Below are 14,738 nucleotides of genomic sequence, written 5' to 3'. Positions count from 1 at the left end.
GGGGGGGGGGAGAGAGAGAGAGAGGGAATGATAATATGAAACTACATTATAGCCTAAGGAGATTTGCACTTTTTGGTCTTTCTCTTTGCAATGACCTGAGCCTCCAACCTTCTCTCTTGTCTCCAGCCCTCAGGCACACACATTCATACTTCATCTCCCTGGACACTGAAAGAGAGAGAGAGAGGGAGAGAATCTCAAGCTGGCACCACGTTCAGTGCACAGCAGGATGTGGGGCTCAATCCCATGACCCCTAGCATCATGACCTGAGCCGAAATCAAGAGTTAGATGCTCAAAGGACTCAGCAACCCAGGTGGCCCTAGATGTGGCATATTTTTTATATGCCTCTTAACTACCTTTCAGTCAACACTATATACTCTTACAGAAATGATTATGGTTAAAATGACAAGAACTTATATCATTAGAACATAATTTTCTCATTAGAAATTATTAATTAGATCATACTATTATTATAATAGTCTGAAAAGCAATATAGAACCATTTTAATAATATGAGAAAGTAATAATGTTGCATATGAATGAGATTACTTATTTGTATTATTACATCCCAGCCCTACTATATCTTTCATGGCATATATAAGAAGCAATAACACTCTTAGAGTCAAGACACCCGGGTTGTAATTTGATCTGTAACTATCTAGCTGCTTGATCCAGAAAAAGACATTTGAACCCTTGTCTGGACTTAGATTTTTCTTTGTAAAATGATCCTCTGACACCTCAGCAAACACTCAAATACTCTTATCAACAAAGATATTCACGAGTACTATACAGTTGGCTGGTCATTAGTTTCAACAAAAATTCACTCATAGCTGGATCATTTTAATTACAGCACAATTGAGACTAATATAATTCTATGCATTACCAGGAATATTTTCATATATCCCCCCAAATTAATAAAAATTCTGAAAAATATATTACAATGGATTATTTTGAGAAGCATATGTATGCCCTCTTAGTATTCCTGTATATATGTCACCAAAATGTTCATAACTTAAGTGTTAGGGCACCTGAGTAGTTCAGTCAGTTGAACATCTGACTCTTGATTTTGGCTTGGGTCATGATCCCAGGGTTGTGGGACCAAGCCCCATGTCAGGATCCATGCTCAGTGTGGAGTCTGCTTGGGATTCTCTCTCTTACTCCTCTCTCTCTCTCTCTCTCTCTCTCTCTCACCCACCCTCTGTCCCTCTCCCCCACTCACACTCTCTCTAAAGTAAAAAAAAAATCATAACTTAAGTGTTAACATTGGCTATTATTAGCAACAAAAGCATAAAAACATATATATATATATAAATTATAAAATAGTTCAACAATGATCACTAATTATTAAAAAAGCACTAGTAAGTAATAAAATATCCATCACATTAGTGAAGTGGTTCCTGAAATAGCAATACTTCTTCCATTTTGCTCACTGACGTATCCCCAGATGTAGCCCTATGTCCCCGACACATAGTAGACAATCAAAGAGTAGTTGTTGGATTCCTGAATCAATACCATACGATCTCTACATAAACTCGTAAAATGTTGAAACTTCACACAATATGGAATCACCAATACACTTCAGTGATAACTGTTTAAGTATCAAAATGTCTTAATATTGTTTGATACCCTCTTCCTACAGTTTTCTCACCTCCCAACAGAAGTGATTCAAGCCACCCCTCCTGATGCTCCCTCTCCTCAATTCTCTCCTGTTTCCAATTAGCATGACAAACCAAACTAAATTCTCTTCAAAACCTACTGTAATCACAAGGGCACTTATTTTGTCTCACTCTCCACTGCTTCAGCTATAAACTAGTACAACAACAGCTGATTTCAAATGTAAATTAGCTATGACTTTTTAGAACATTTATACAATACCTGTCAAACTGTGTTTGGTCCACTGAAAGCATGCAATAATAATGAAATAAAAAGCTCATTCCCTGCTTACAGCCTTAAAATCCCAAAGTTCTTGATAACTACCATATCAGCCTACTACCTTTCTTTTCTTTTTTTTTTTAACATTTATTTTTGAGAGAGAGAGAGGGAGAGACAGAGTGCAAGTGGGGTAGGGTCAGAGAGACATAGAGAGAGGGAGGCACAGAATCTGAAGCAGGCTCCAGGCTCCGAGCTGTCAGCACAGGGCCCGATGTGGGGCTTGAACTCACGAACTGTGAGATCATGACCTGAGCCAAAGTCACACGCCCAACTGACTGAGCCACCCAGGTGCCCCCCTACTACCTTTCTTTAATGTTCCCCACATCCCAAGCCAAAACTATCTAAACTGTAATATAGTGCTGTCTAATAGAACTTTCTGTGATGAGGGAAATGTTCTCTATCCTTGATGCCCAATAAAGTAGCATGGCTATTGAATACTTGAAATGTGGCTAATGTGACTGAGGAACTAAATTTTGATTTTGTTTCATTTTAACTAATTTTCATTTAAATGTAGACAGTCACATATGGCTAGTGGCCTTGCTATCCAATCCACGCACAGTTTCTTCACAATATTCTCAAGAATATGCTTTTCTAACTTTCTCCAATATACACTCTACTTTTTCTCCACTAATAGGATTCTCTTCTCTTAAACAATAGTCTCCCTTTTTCTACTCATTGAAATTTTATCCATCCATCGAGGTCTAATTCAATTTCCACCTTCTACTCAAAGACTTGTACCATAGCTTTAATTGAACAATTTCCTATCCAATATTGTCCATCTTTATCATGCTGTACTGTTACCCTGTACTTTTCTTACATATTGCCTTGCTTTGCTTCCAGGTTGTTTTGTCAATGTGTTTTATCTTCCCTCTAACCCCAATAAGGTATAAGTTCTTTGCTAGAAAGAGAAAACAGGTTAAATTTATTTATCCCTCAAATAACGTATAGAATGCTAAACATACAATCATTGTTCAACAGTTTGTAATTAACAGGAATAAAACAATTAGAATGAATTTAAATTTTTACATTCTTATTGTGATTTTACAATTGAAGAGAAAGCCATGATCTTGGCAGACACGTAGATTTACAAAGTTACCAAAGTAGTTAATCTAATTCAATCTTCAAGTAAAAAATTCTAGGGATTATTTTAATCTTTCCATTTTCTGAAAGGATCCCAAGTTACTCTAAAGATTTTGCACTTTTCCTACTCATAAATTTCTCCACAGAGAGGTTTCAGTCCTTCTTTTGTAAACCACTCAAGCTTAACTTCTTGACAAAAAGTTAATATGACTGTATTTTTTAAAAGTCATACTTTAAATTTTAAAAGAGAGTGCTGCCCTCTTGTGAAATGAGGTAGAAGGTTTATCTTTTCATGGACAGTTGAGTAAATTTTGCAAAGGTATTAAAGGTTAAATTTTAACATCGAAACAAAAGAGTGTATCTCAAAGTTGTATCGATTTCCCGAGGTCTCTCCCATCTCATCTTGGTTAATTTTCCACCCAAATGAGGGATGGAACATCAGGTTGAACTGCTCACAAGTGTACTATAACTAAAAAATAATGAATGACTGGAATACCTTCACTGTGACAGGAATGAAAGAGTGCAGTTTGTAAATATTGTGTTACTGAGGGGGCAGTGGGAGAGCCAGTGACAGAGAAGATGAGTCAATGACAACATGGAAGGTTCTGAGTCAACTCATTAACCCTGGGCAAGAGTTTAATCTGTCTTCAATTTACTTATTTACATATGAAGTATTTTAATAATACCGCAAACTGTATAGATCTGTGTTGAGATTAAGTGAAATAGTAGAGGTAAAATAGCATAGTCCTTGTCATATGATAAATGCTTATTAAAGACTGTTGAACCAACAGTAATAATATTACCAAAAAATTACATTCATAACAGGCATTTAAACAATAAAGCCTCTCAGAGAGTCTAACAATTGCAATATATGCCATCTTTTATTGGGGCAGTTATGATATGGCTCAAGTACTAGGTGCCATAAAAAGACATAAAAGTATTACTCCAAAGGAGCTCACATTCTGAGCTATCCATGAAATACCTGGAAAACCATTCCCTAATTTCATGAAGAACAAGTATGAGTAGGTTCACAAATTCACAGAAATGATGGCTCTAAAACCTATGGGCTTTAAGGATCCAGTTAAACACGTCAGTTTACTTGAACGACACATAATAGATCATCTCAATTCTAAAGTACCAAGAACTAGAAGAGGAGAAAGAAAAATTGCTGTCAATTCCATAGGGTTTCCTTTTTTCTATAGAATGAGCTTCTTAGAATGAGATTTTGCTTCCTCTCCTATCCTCTCCTCTGGGCCTGGGATAGAAAGATTGTAAGACTTTAGCTGGACAGAGTATAGTAAGAGTAGACTAAACCATCTTGACCCTTTCTCCAACATTAGCAAACATGAATAACTCACAAACCAGTTTTCATTTACCCACCACATTGGGACACACATGAAAACAGTTACCATTTACATAGCAATATTAGGAACAGGTGTGCCCATAAAAGAACACGTTTAAAATTTAGAGCATTCTTTGATTTGATGGTCAGCACTCTAAGGGAGCTGTATATTTAAAGTAATCTTCAGGAAATTCTTTTGTAATGTAGATCTTTTGTCAAATTAAAAGCCATCCCCTGATATATCTGTGTTAGCAGTTTGAATTTTTATGCATGAGAGGTTTTCTTAACTTGGGAAAACATTCCATTTCTTGATTGGTATTAGGATAGAGAATAAAGGAGTGTCTGGATAATGAGGTGAAAAAGTGCCTTAAGGAAGAGTATGGGTCTAATATTTACTAATATAATACATTTTTGGTACAGCTTCCTTAAAAAAATCCCTTTTTAAAACAGCCTATAAAAAATAAAGAAATGACAATTATTCTGTTCTATTATTCTAATTAGTTGCGTCTCTGTTCAAATAGCATTCAGCCACAGAGGAACCTTGTAACATTTTGGTGAGCTAATTGAGAAAATCTCCAATTAAATGTTAAGGAAAGAACATTAACATGCACATGATTTATAACATTTTAAATTAAATAATGCTTTGATTGTTTATAAGGCTGGACTTTCAGCAAAGGAAATGGTGATTCATCATATTCCTAAGGGATAATGCTTCTAAGAAGTAAATAAAGGTTAAAAAGGCAGGGAAATATATGCATCAATAACTTTTCAAACCGAATAGAATTACATGACATTGTAACTAACTAATTTTCTTAATCTCGTAGAAAGGGGGGAAGTTTGACAAAGTGAACTATCAAGTAGGTCCAGGAAAATAGAAGTCAACCTAAGTCTTGTTCCCATTTACTTAATCAGGTAAAACAGAATCTGTTCAGTGACCCATATCAGAGATCAACAAGAAAAGGTTTTCAAGTTCAAAGAATAAGAGAAATGTGGCCCCGCAGTGTGTGCTAAATAATAAGTTTTCAATAAAGGTGGCTGATTCAATGTGATGGGCCACTGAACACCATTCTGACATAAATTTTTTTAAAGAGGTGCTTCCTCCCGGCACCCCTCGCTAGCAGTAAGTGCTACTCTGCTATCTCCCACTTTCTGCCAGTCAGAACCATGCTCTGAGTACCTCTAAACACTCACATGGCCAACACAGCTTTCAACCTCTTTTTCCCCCCCTGCTACTGTTAAGCCGCCACAACCCCTCTGTTCTGCACAGATTTCTTGATCTCCAACATTAAGGCTGCTTTCTCTGGATCATTTTATCTTTTTCAGATGCTTCTATCTTTCCTCTAACCCTTAACATTCTATCTCCCATTATAAATCAAAGAGCTAAGGCCATATTAACTTGTTGACTTAAACCAAACTACCTTGTTCATATTGCAAAGCATCATTCTATTACAGGGATCAGATTTCTATCATTTATCTAAATTCTTGGGTTTTCTCTGTTCTTTTCAAATTGAACTAGCAGCAACACCCAAAGACAAATACAAAAGTTGTCTCTGGAGCCATTAAACTTAAATACATGTTCACAACAAAATACTTTATAACTAAACAGTATCTAAGTTCTAGGACTATTTTTAAAAGGGTAAACTACAATTCTATTACACTAAAAAATACAAAAGTATGCATAGTAATTAGGATAGGCAAAAATAATTCTTTGAACTATAGTATTCTCAAGAAAAAAAATTACATGAGAAGAATTCAACTTAATAACTGGCACGGACATATTTCCAGGCCTTTAGAGAATTCTATGCCAACTAGATTCAAATTCATTAGCACTATATACTGAAAAAAAGATCAAGTTAGTTTCTCTGATAAACTAAGAATTATGAAATGATAGTTATAATTATTTTTTAAATAAGACACTATGGAAAAGATAAAACTAAAAAAACTGCTGGGGAAAAAAATATAAATTAGGCCTCTAAAATTATAAATGTATGACGAATGTGTAACCAAACACATACTTAAACATATACCTAGCTATCATAATTTTCTATTCATTTCTAAAGCCTCTCAGATTATTATTAGAATATTAACAGTTTGTAAAACTAAATAATATCCCATGTTATAAAATATTTTCTTAAATTCTCAATCACTGAGATGAGAGATCATTAATTTTGAATACTCTGGTATTTTATACCTAAAGCCTAATTCAGTTTAGAGCGTGATTATACCTCTATGAAACTCTGTATTTTGGATCTTTGGATCCAAAATGACCTATAAATACCAGCCATTTCAACCAGTCAGACAAAGTTTTTCAAAACTAATTTTAGAGCTCATTTAAAATGGCATAAAAGGATGATAAAGGTAATTTGTGTATATTGGGACTCACCAAATGGAGGCCACCCCAGTGGCCCAGCCCATGTCACAAAACTAAGCCAACGTCAGCCTGCACTTATGAGAAACGCCCTACTGTCAAGGACGCCGAGCGCGCACAGCCTTCACCATCCTCCAACTCAGCTTCAGCTGGCTTGCCTTACCCTAGAAAATAGGACCTTCCAGCCTTATAAGGAAATCTCCCCACCTCCCAGCCCATCACCCTATTTCTACCTTGCCTCCTCTAATGCTCCAGAAAACCCACTCTTTCCCTAAATCCCTCCAGAACAGTGCACTCGCTGTTTGTGAGGCACTGCATTGCCCCAGTCCATGGACAAAGGACGTCAAATTCTTTACTAAATTGTTTCAGTTTTTGTCATTTAACAAGGATGAAGATTAGGAAAACTTACTTAATAACCATGGAGTTTTGCACATAGTTCTGTAGGGTTTTGCTTTTCCTACCCATGTGTCAATTTGCTTGAGCAACTGTGCAACCATGCTTTTATATATATCTCTCCTTTGCAAATGTAAAAGTAAATTAAAGACATATGTGACACGGTATTATGAAGAAAAATTCCCCACTGATCTTGCCCTTTTTAGGAAGATGATGAAAATAATTAACTAAACAATAAATATGGCAAGCCATAGATACCATGGACTCAACCACACATGTAAAACATAATTTTAGAAAGTGTGGAGTGCATGTATATAGAAGTATACAATAGGATTTTTGAGCCACAACACAGAACCACTTTAGCCATATTAACACAAATTTTTAACAAAACCCAATTATTTACAAAATAAACAAAAATTTGCATATTTACATAAAAACTATCCAATCCAACCTACTCCCTCACTAGACAAAGCTAAACTCATTTCCTTCTATTTTACGAACATGCAATATTCTGAAGCTTAACCTAGACTTTGGGTATTTGTAGTTCCCTTGAAATACATTGTTTTCTTGTCCCCTCTGATAAAACAAAAATTTAAACTTCCACCTTTTTTTTAATGTTTATTTATTTGGGGAGGGGGGTGTGCGCACAGCCAGGGAGGGGCAAGAGAGGGGGACAGAAGATCTGAAGCAGGCTGCATTAAAGGCAGTGAGCCTGATGTGGGGCTTGAACTCCAGAACCATGAGATGTGACCTGAGCTGAAGTCAGACATTCAACTGACTGAGCCACCCAGGTGCTCCTTAAACTTCCTTTAAATCTTCAACTCTTGTTCTTCATTGAGATCTGCTCTAACTCTAAACTGGTGATCACTCATGTACTTTATGTTCTAGACCCCGTCAATCTCTGATGGAGACAAAAGCCCTTGATGACACAGTACCTTTAACTTTGCTTCATACTTCTAACCCAAGCATCAATAAATTTTCAGGACAACCCACTATTATTTTCCCTAAAACTATATATGATGATGTTGAATGAAAGGGGGCATGAAACAGAGTGCTGTGGGTTCTGATAGACTCCATGAGAAAAATAAAAGTTTGTCTGTATCAACCAAGGAGCAATAAAAGTATTAAATCAGGTTCAGGGTCAAAATTTTCCAGATTATGTAACATCTATTCAAGAAGCATATCCCATAATACATTCCACATAATCTACATAAGTGTAATCTACTCAGGGAAATCCATATAATAAAGTCATGCCAATATTTATTCCCCTAATTCTAATACTCAGAATGAAGCAACTGGCCTGTGGGAAAAACATCTTGTTCCTGGGCTGAGCAAATTGTATCACCGTTGTTGCCTTTTTTTTGTTTTTAATTCCAAAACAAAGAACGCATTTCCAGTTAAAAAGAAAATATGGAGTTATAGGGTCTCTTGACAGGATGGAGGAGGTAAGTAGATTTGTGACATGTTATCTCTAAACCGACCTTGTGTCACTGGTGCATAAAATGCTCGGAATTGAGCCGTAAGTAGTGTGGCTTATCTGAGAGGGAGGAAAGCAAACACAGAACCCAGAAATTAAGGAACTTCCCTCCCCAGTCCCTCAAAGTACATCAATTTTGTCTCTTGGGATTAGGGTTAAAACAACAAAAGATTGTCCCCAAACAAGAAATTGATTACAGTGTCAAGGATGTCAGATTAGCAGGTAGTTACAGAGAAATGACTGGAAAGAAGACCTAAATATGACAAGGACAAATAAAAAAAAAGAAACTGCAGCTTTTACACAATGTATGCAACCTCTATGGATAATACTAGAAATTAAATCCACACCTGTAAAATTACCTGGCTCATACTATAGGATATTTGTACAAGTAGTATAAGTTAAAAAAAAAAAATTAGCCATAATAATTAAAAAAAAAAGTTCAGACCATGCTTTTGCAGCTTTGTAACAGAGTAAAAACTGGCTAATGCACACATGGTAATTAAGAAAATTACATCATCTTTTCAAAAAGGGACCTACACTCTCTGCCTTGTTTGAGATCTCATTAACTTGAAATAAGTTCCAGTCAAAGACAAACAGGTTTTACATACCATACTAGATTTTAATTATAGCTAAATATACTTGCTAATTTTATATTCATGTAAACACCTGCATTGCCTGTGTCAAGATTCCTGAGCAGTAAAGATTTCGGTGAACCTAAAGCATAAAATCAACCAATCACAAATTAATTACCTTATTCATGGAAATAGTATTCAAATCTTCAGGATGTTTTCTTTAATAACTGAGTTGTGCTCAGCTGAGTTGATTAAAAGCATCAGACAAACTCACACTCTAAAATTAGCATTTTGTTATATCACTTAATATAAGCATGGTATCCAAAGTCTATAATTATCTTAGGGCCAAGGAATAATTTCAATAATGGGTTATTACCATTGGTGAGAATGAGTTAGGATCACTAAGATACTAACATTTAAGTGCAAAGCTTTTATTTCTTCCTCAGTCCCAGAAAAAAAAAAAGTTCTCTTATTTCATCTTATTTAGTTATTAGTCTGGAATAGATATACTTTGTCCAAGAACTTCTTGTCTTTAAATAAAGAGGGAAAAAAAACTGGCAATGGAAACTATTTCAACTGCATTAAATGAAAATAACTCAAGTACATTTTGAATTTCAAAACAACAAAGATCACAGTTGAGAAGCAGCTCTTTTCAAAACATTTTGATCTATGATGTAAATATTGGGACCACGCTGGCAGACTTTCATACAAACCCCTAATAACAACAGTTGTTAAACTAAGTATTTATATAGCAATTTTCCTGAGACCAGAGCTTCACACAAATAAATATAAACTGTACTCTTGATTATATATCCCCCTGACTCAAATCTGTATGTTGCAAGATGCTCTTTAGGGATATAAAAACTCGATGAGACATTTTTTTCTGGCAATTTCTCAAGAAATTGTAAGCTAATAATCTTAGTACAGAAAAAAAATATAAATTTTATTCACAATACTTGTTAGGAAAATAGATACAAAAGAGTTTAAATTTTGTCTATTCAGTAGTATATTCTTGCAAATATTTTTATGTTAATAAACCATAAAATTTTTGAATTTCTTTAACATTATAACTAAAAGATACTGTCAACATATTATGTTTGTAGTAGACTTTAGAGGTCCTCTAGAGTTTACTTTTGTATAATATTTCAATTAATATAATGACTTCATATCATTATTATGATATATTATGATAATCAATATAATTCCATCTATAGTATAATCGATAAGTATTTTCGAAATTCTATGTGAACATTTGACACAACGGAGAACTGCTTTTCAATGCATCAGGTTCCAAAATCACATTTTATATTAAATCAGAAAAAGGCTCCTCTATGTCTTATTTTCCCCTCTGCTTATATCATAGAAAAAAACCCTCACATTTTCAGAAGATAATCCTTCCTCTATTTAAATGTAATTATCATGACTCCCTTAGTTTTCTCTCTGTGTTGTTGTTGTTGTTGTTTGTTGTTGTTTTACCCTAAACTACTTTCTTTCATGACGCCATTTTCCCCCTGTTCCTTTTTGGTGTTTGACTTTATAGTTTTACCTTAATGTTGCCTGACACATGCTAGATCCTTTCCTGGAAATGACCCCTCTCTCCTCCTGCTGATAATGCTTCACGCCTCTTTGGCAGGATAATGGCAACATATTCTTTAGAACTCTTTGCAGATGATCACCTCTAGAAATTCTACTTTGATATCTCAAAACTTGATAACTATTCCCCTATCTGTTCCATACAGAAACTCCCATTGCAGCATCTTGCAAACAACCCTAATACGATGCCTGTCACCTTGTCTGTTTACATGGCTTCATGATTCAAGCAACACTGACAGTAAAAGCAATAAGACAAGAAAAAAAAAACCTATTAAGAATCAATAGGACTTGGTATCTTGTCCTACTGAGTGACTGGATATGGGGAGTGATTGAAAGTATTCCAGAATAGTAACTATATTTCTGGCTTGGGTAACTGGGCAAGATTAACCAAACAAAGTAATACAGTAAGAGAAAGGGATTTGAATTTTAATGGGTCTGTGAAATCACCAACTTGACTTAAGAGTCATGAGCAAATACAAAAGTTACAGAAGCCAGAAAAGAATGCATCAAGTGAAAATGAAAGATGTTTGAGGACAGGAATCTGGAAAACTACTCAAGTACTGAACAAAGGAAAGAAAGCCAACAAAGAATAAAGGGAAGGAATAGCCAACTGCAGCAATAAAATTAAGAGTATGTGATATGCCAAGAGATGAGAACACATGAAGGAGAGTGTTGTCATTGTAAAAGTGGTACAGAAAGATAAAATCAGGTGAGACCAGGGAAGAGGTAAGATGTAAAGTCATCGATGGTCCTGGTAATGGCAACATGCACCTGAAGCAAAAGCTAGACTGCATTATATTGAGGATAAATAGGAAGTGGCTGATGTCAAAACAAAGTAAGTAGAAGCTGTTTCAAAAAGTTTGACTGTGAAAGCAATAATGATTTAATGAATGTTACAGAAAGCTTATCCTGACCCATCCCTAAGACACTAAAAATAAAGTTGGCTGAGATAACCACTAACAACTGCAAGCATGTAAGAATAATAATTCTAGTCCTAGCTCTTTTAGTTGAATTCCTAGAATCCTACAACTAAAGTTACCTGATAATGACCTGCTGACCAGTTCACCTCATTGCCCTCTGAAAAGATCACAGCCAAGAGCCATAATTTAATGCATGGGCATTCTATCATACAAAAAGTGACAACAACCACACACACATCTTCCAAAATTAATTTTTACATACCACTGATAATCAAGAACACTAATTAGTAGTTCTGAACTGAAAATCCATTTTAATCTAATTTTCCAAACAGATACATTCTAGACCTAATCTCCTTGCTAAGAAAATGGATACTGTACCAGTAAGAAATTCTATAAACAATGGCAAACAAGGATAGGCTTATGCTAAGTGACTTCTTTCACTGTTGAACAAAAATCCTAGTGATTTACCATCTGTGAATCCATGTTTAAGAGAAGCACCTAGTGTTTAGAGATAAGCAGTCCCAAGGGTAATAAAATCAATATTTACCACATTCAAAATAAAACACTGCAGCCTGAAAGAACAACAAAAAAAAACACACATGAAATATATTTTCTATTTAAATACAGTGCCAAAGAATAAAAACAGTGTAGTGACTTCAACAAAGATGACGACAGATGCAGAAGAGCTTATCTTAAGGCTGAAATGGTCACTGCCTTTAAAAAAATACTCTTTACTTCAAAAATGTTTAAATGGTTCAACTAGAAAAATGACTAGTGTTTTTTTTTCTTTTTAAAATAGTTTTCTCATAAGATAAAAAGCTTTCCTGAGTTTGTGAACTATATTAACCCTTTGGAGTACTTCAGTTACCAACTATTATGTTGAAAAAGCAATTTCTTAAATATCACCTTGATAATTAGAGCTTCCAAAGTACTAAAATTATACAGAGCAGCATGTAACAATATCTGGTGCATAAGGTCAAATATTTCTCTCCTATTAATCATAATTGTTCAATTCTCCTATTCACTAAAATTGTTTAAATGGCTGTCATAAAGAAGGCATAATAAAATGAAAGAAGTTTTTTTTTTTAAAGAGAGAAGACAAATTAAACCAGAAAACTGGGGCTATAGTAGGCAAGTATTTGAGCACAGAGCTCCTAGCAATTATAAATGAGTTCAGAGCTCCGGGGCTGCCAAAGCAAACAGAAAAGCAGAAATTAGTTACACTGCTATCCAATGTCAATTACAGATGGGGGTGGGGAGGAAGCAGGATGTTGAAACATATATAATATATAAAATAACACCATTAATTTAAAAAAAAATGTATGTGAATATAAGTGCTTGCATACATATGGAAATTTCCAGGAAAGCTATATAGGAAACTGGTTGTTCCAAGTTATGGTACTTGGGAGGTAGAGAATCACAGTGTGGGAAATATTTCACTTTATATATTTATATACTACTACATATGGATGCTTTTCTCACAAGAAACATGCAGTATTTTATAAGTTAAAAAATCTAATATAAATAAATGCTAAATAACAAAGATGGTGGATGGCAGTCTAATCTAAGGACCAAATAGCTGCTTTAGATTCTGAACATGATAATACGATAAAAAAAAAAAAAAATGAAGTATGATTTCAACCATATCAACAAAAAACAGTTATCATCCAAAAACCCAGTGTTAGTCTATTATAGTCTGGAATTAAATTTAAAGATAGATCAAAGTAGAAATTCAATTATGTTCTTTCACAAAACCAGTGAGAGACAGAATAAAAGGGAGTGAGAGAAAGAATGAATAAAGAAAAAGGAACAAAGAAGAGTTATTTGCAGAATGACTCACAGAAGCAAATAAAAATCCAAATATATAAAATTCCATGCCGCAAAACACTATAATCTCAAGTTATGACATTTCCATGTGTCTGGAAATACGGAGCAATGAATATTTCTGCTGATGAAGCCTATCTTCATTATCTTCATCTTTAAAGGAAAACGTTCTTGGAGAATTCAGTTAAAAATGACTCATCTCGGGGCGCCTGGGTGGCTCGGTCGGTTAAGCGTCCAACTTCGGCTCAGGTCGTGATCTCACTTCGAGCCCCGCGTCGGGCTCTGTGCTGACAGCTCAGAGCCTGGATTCTGTGTCTCCCTCTTTCTCTGCCCCTCCCCTGTTCATGCTCTGTCTCTCTCTGTCTCAAAAATAAACAAACGTTAAAAAAAAAAAATTTTTTTTAAATGACTGATCTCGGGGCGCCTGGGTGGCTCAGTCGGTTAAGCGGCCGACTTCGGCTCAGGTCATGATCTTGCAGTCCGTGGGTTCGAGCCCCGCGTCGGGCTCTGTGCTGACATCACAGAGCCTGGAGCCTATTTCAGATTCTGTGTCTCCCTCTCTCTGACCCTCCCCTGTTCATGCTCTGTCTCTCCCTGTCTCAAAAATAAATAAAACGTTAAAAAAAAAAATTAAAAAAAAAATGACTGATCTCATTATAAACATAATAAACTCACAAATCAAAAAATAAGAGTTTGCATTTCAAAGGAAGACAATTGTTTATTAATAACCACATTAATGAATATTAATACTATTTAATATTTAAAAATGTATCTTAGAATTTTCTACTTTTAAAAATACTATCATACATATACTATCATTTTTAAGGTACTGAAAATTAGTACATATAAATTATAAGCAAACATCTGCATATGGTGTCAAAAGTCATCCCATTCCTATAAAAAAAATAACAGAATAAGAGGTTACCAGCCACAAAAATTGAGAACTAAGATTAAATATTTTAGTAATGTGGATAGAAAAGAAGGGCTAGCTAATAACAGTGAGAGGTCTATCAACTCAGAAACCATTATTTTATATATATATATATATGTATATATATATACATATATATATACATATATATATAACACATAAACATATACAAAATCTATAAATATATAAATATATTACATAAAATATACATAAGAAGCTTTTTATTGCAAACCACAAATAACTATAGATTTTACTACTGATTGTATCTACAAACCATTTTACATGGTTCCTAAATATATACAAAAAATTT

The 14,738-nt window shown here is 34.6% G+C and overlaps 1 protein-coding gene across 7 annotated transcripts in view; it reads right to left on the bottom strand.

The window, feature by feature from the left end:
• Nucleotides 1–14,738, bottom strand: part of UTRN (utrophin) — a 582,930-nt gene that overhangs the window by 170,079 nt on the left and 398,113 nt on the right. Inside the window, exon 1 of one of the 7 annotated variants that reach the window (XM_042940007.1) lies at nt 6,734–7,706. The exons of the other annotated variants lie outside the window; for them this stretch is intronic. The gene's annotated coding sequence lies outside the window, so the exon portion shown is untranslated. Of the gene's footprint in view, nt 1–6,733; nt 7,707–14,738 lie in introns of those variants that run through there. 7 annotated transcript variants of the gene reach the window in all.

The sequence above is a fragment of the Panthera leo genome, chromosome B2 (assembly GCF_018350215.1).
Source record: "Panthera leo isolate Ple1 chromosome B2, P.leo_Ple1_pat1.1, whole genome shotgun sequence".
Lineage (NCBI taxonomy): Eukaryota > Metazoa > Chordata > Mammalia > Carnivora > Felidae > Panthera > Panthera leo.
The sequence above is the reverse complement of the archived record's forward strand: the minus strand, read 5'-3'. Positions and strand labels throughout refer to the sequence as shown.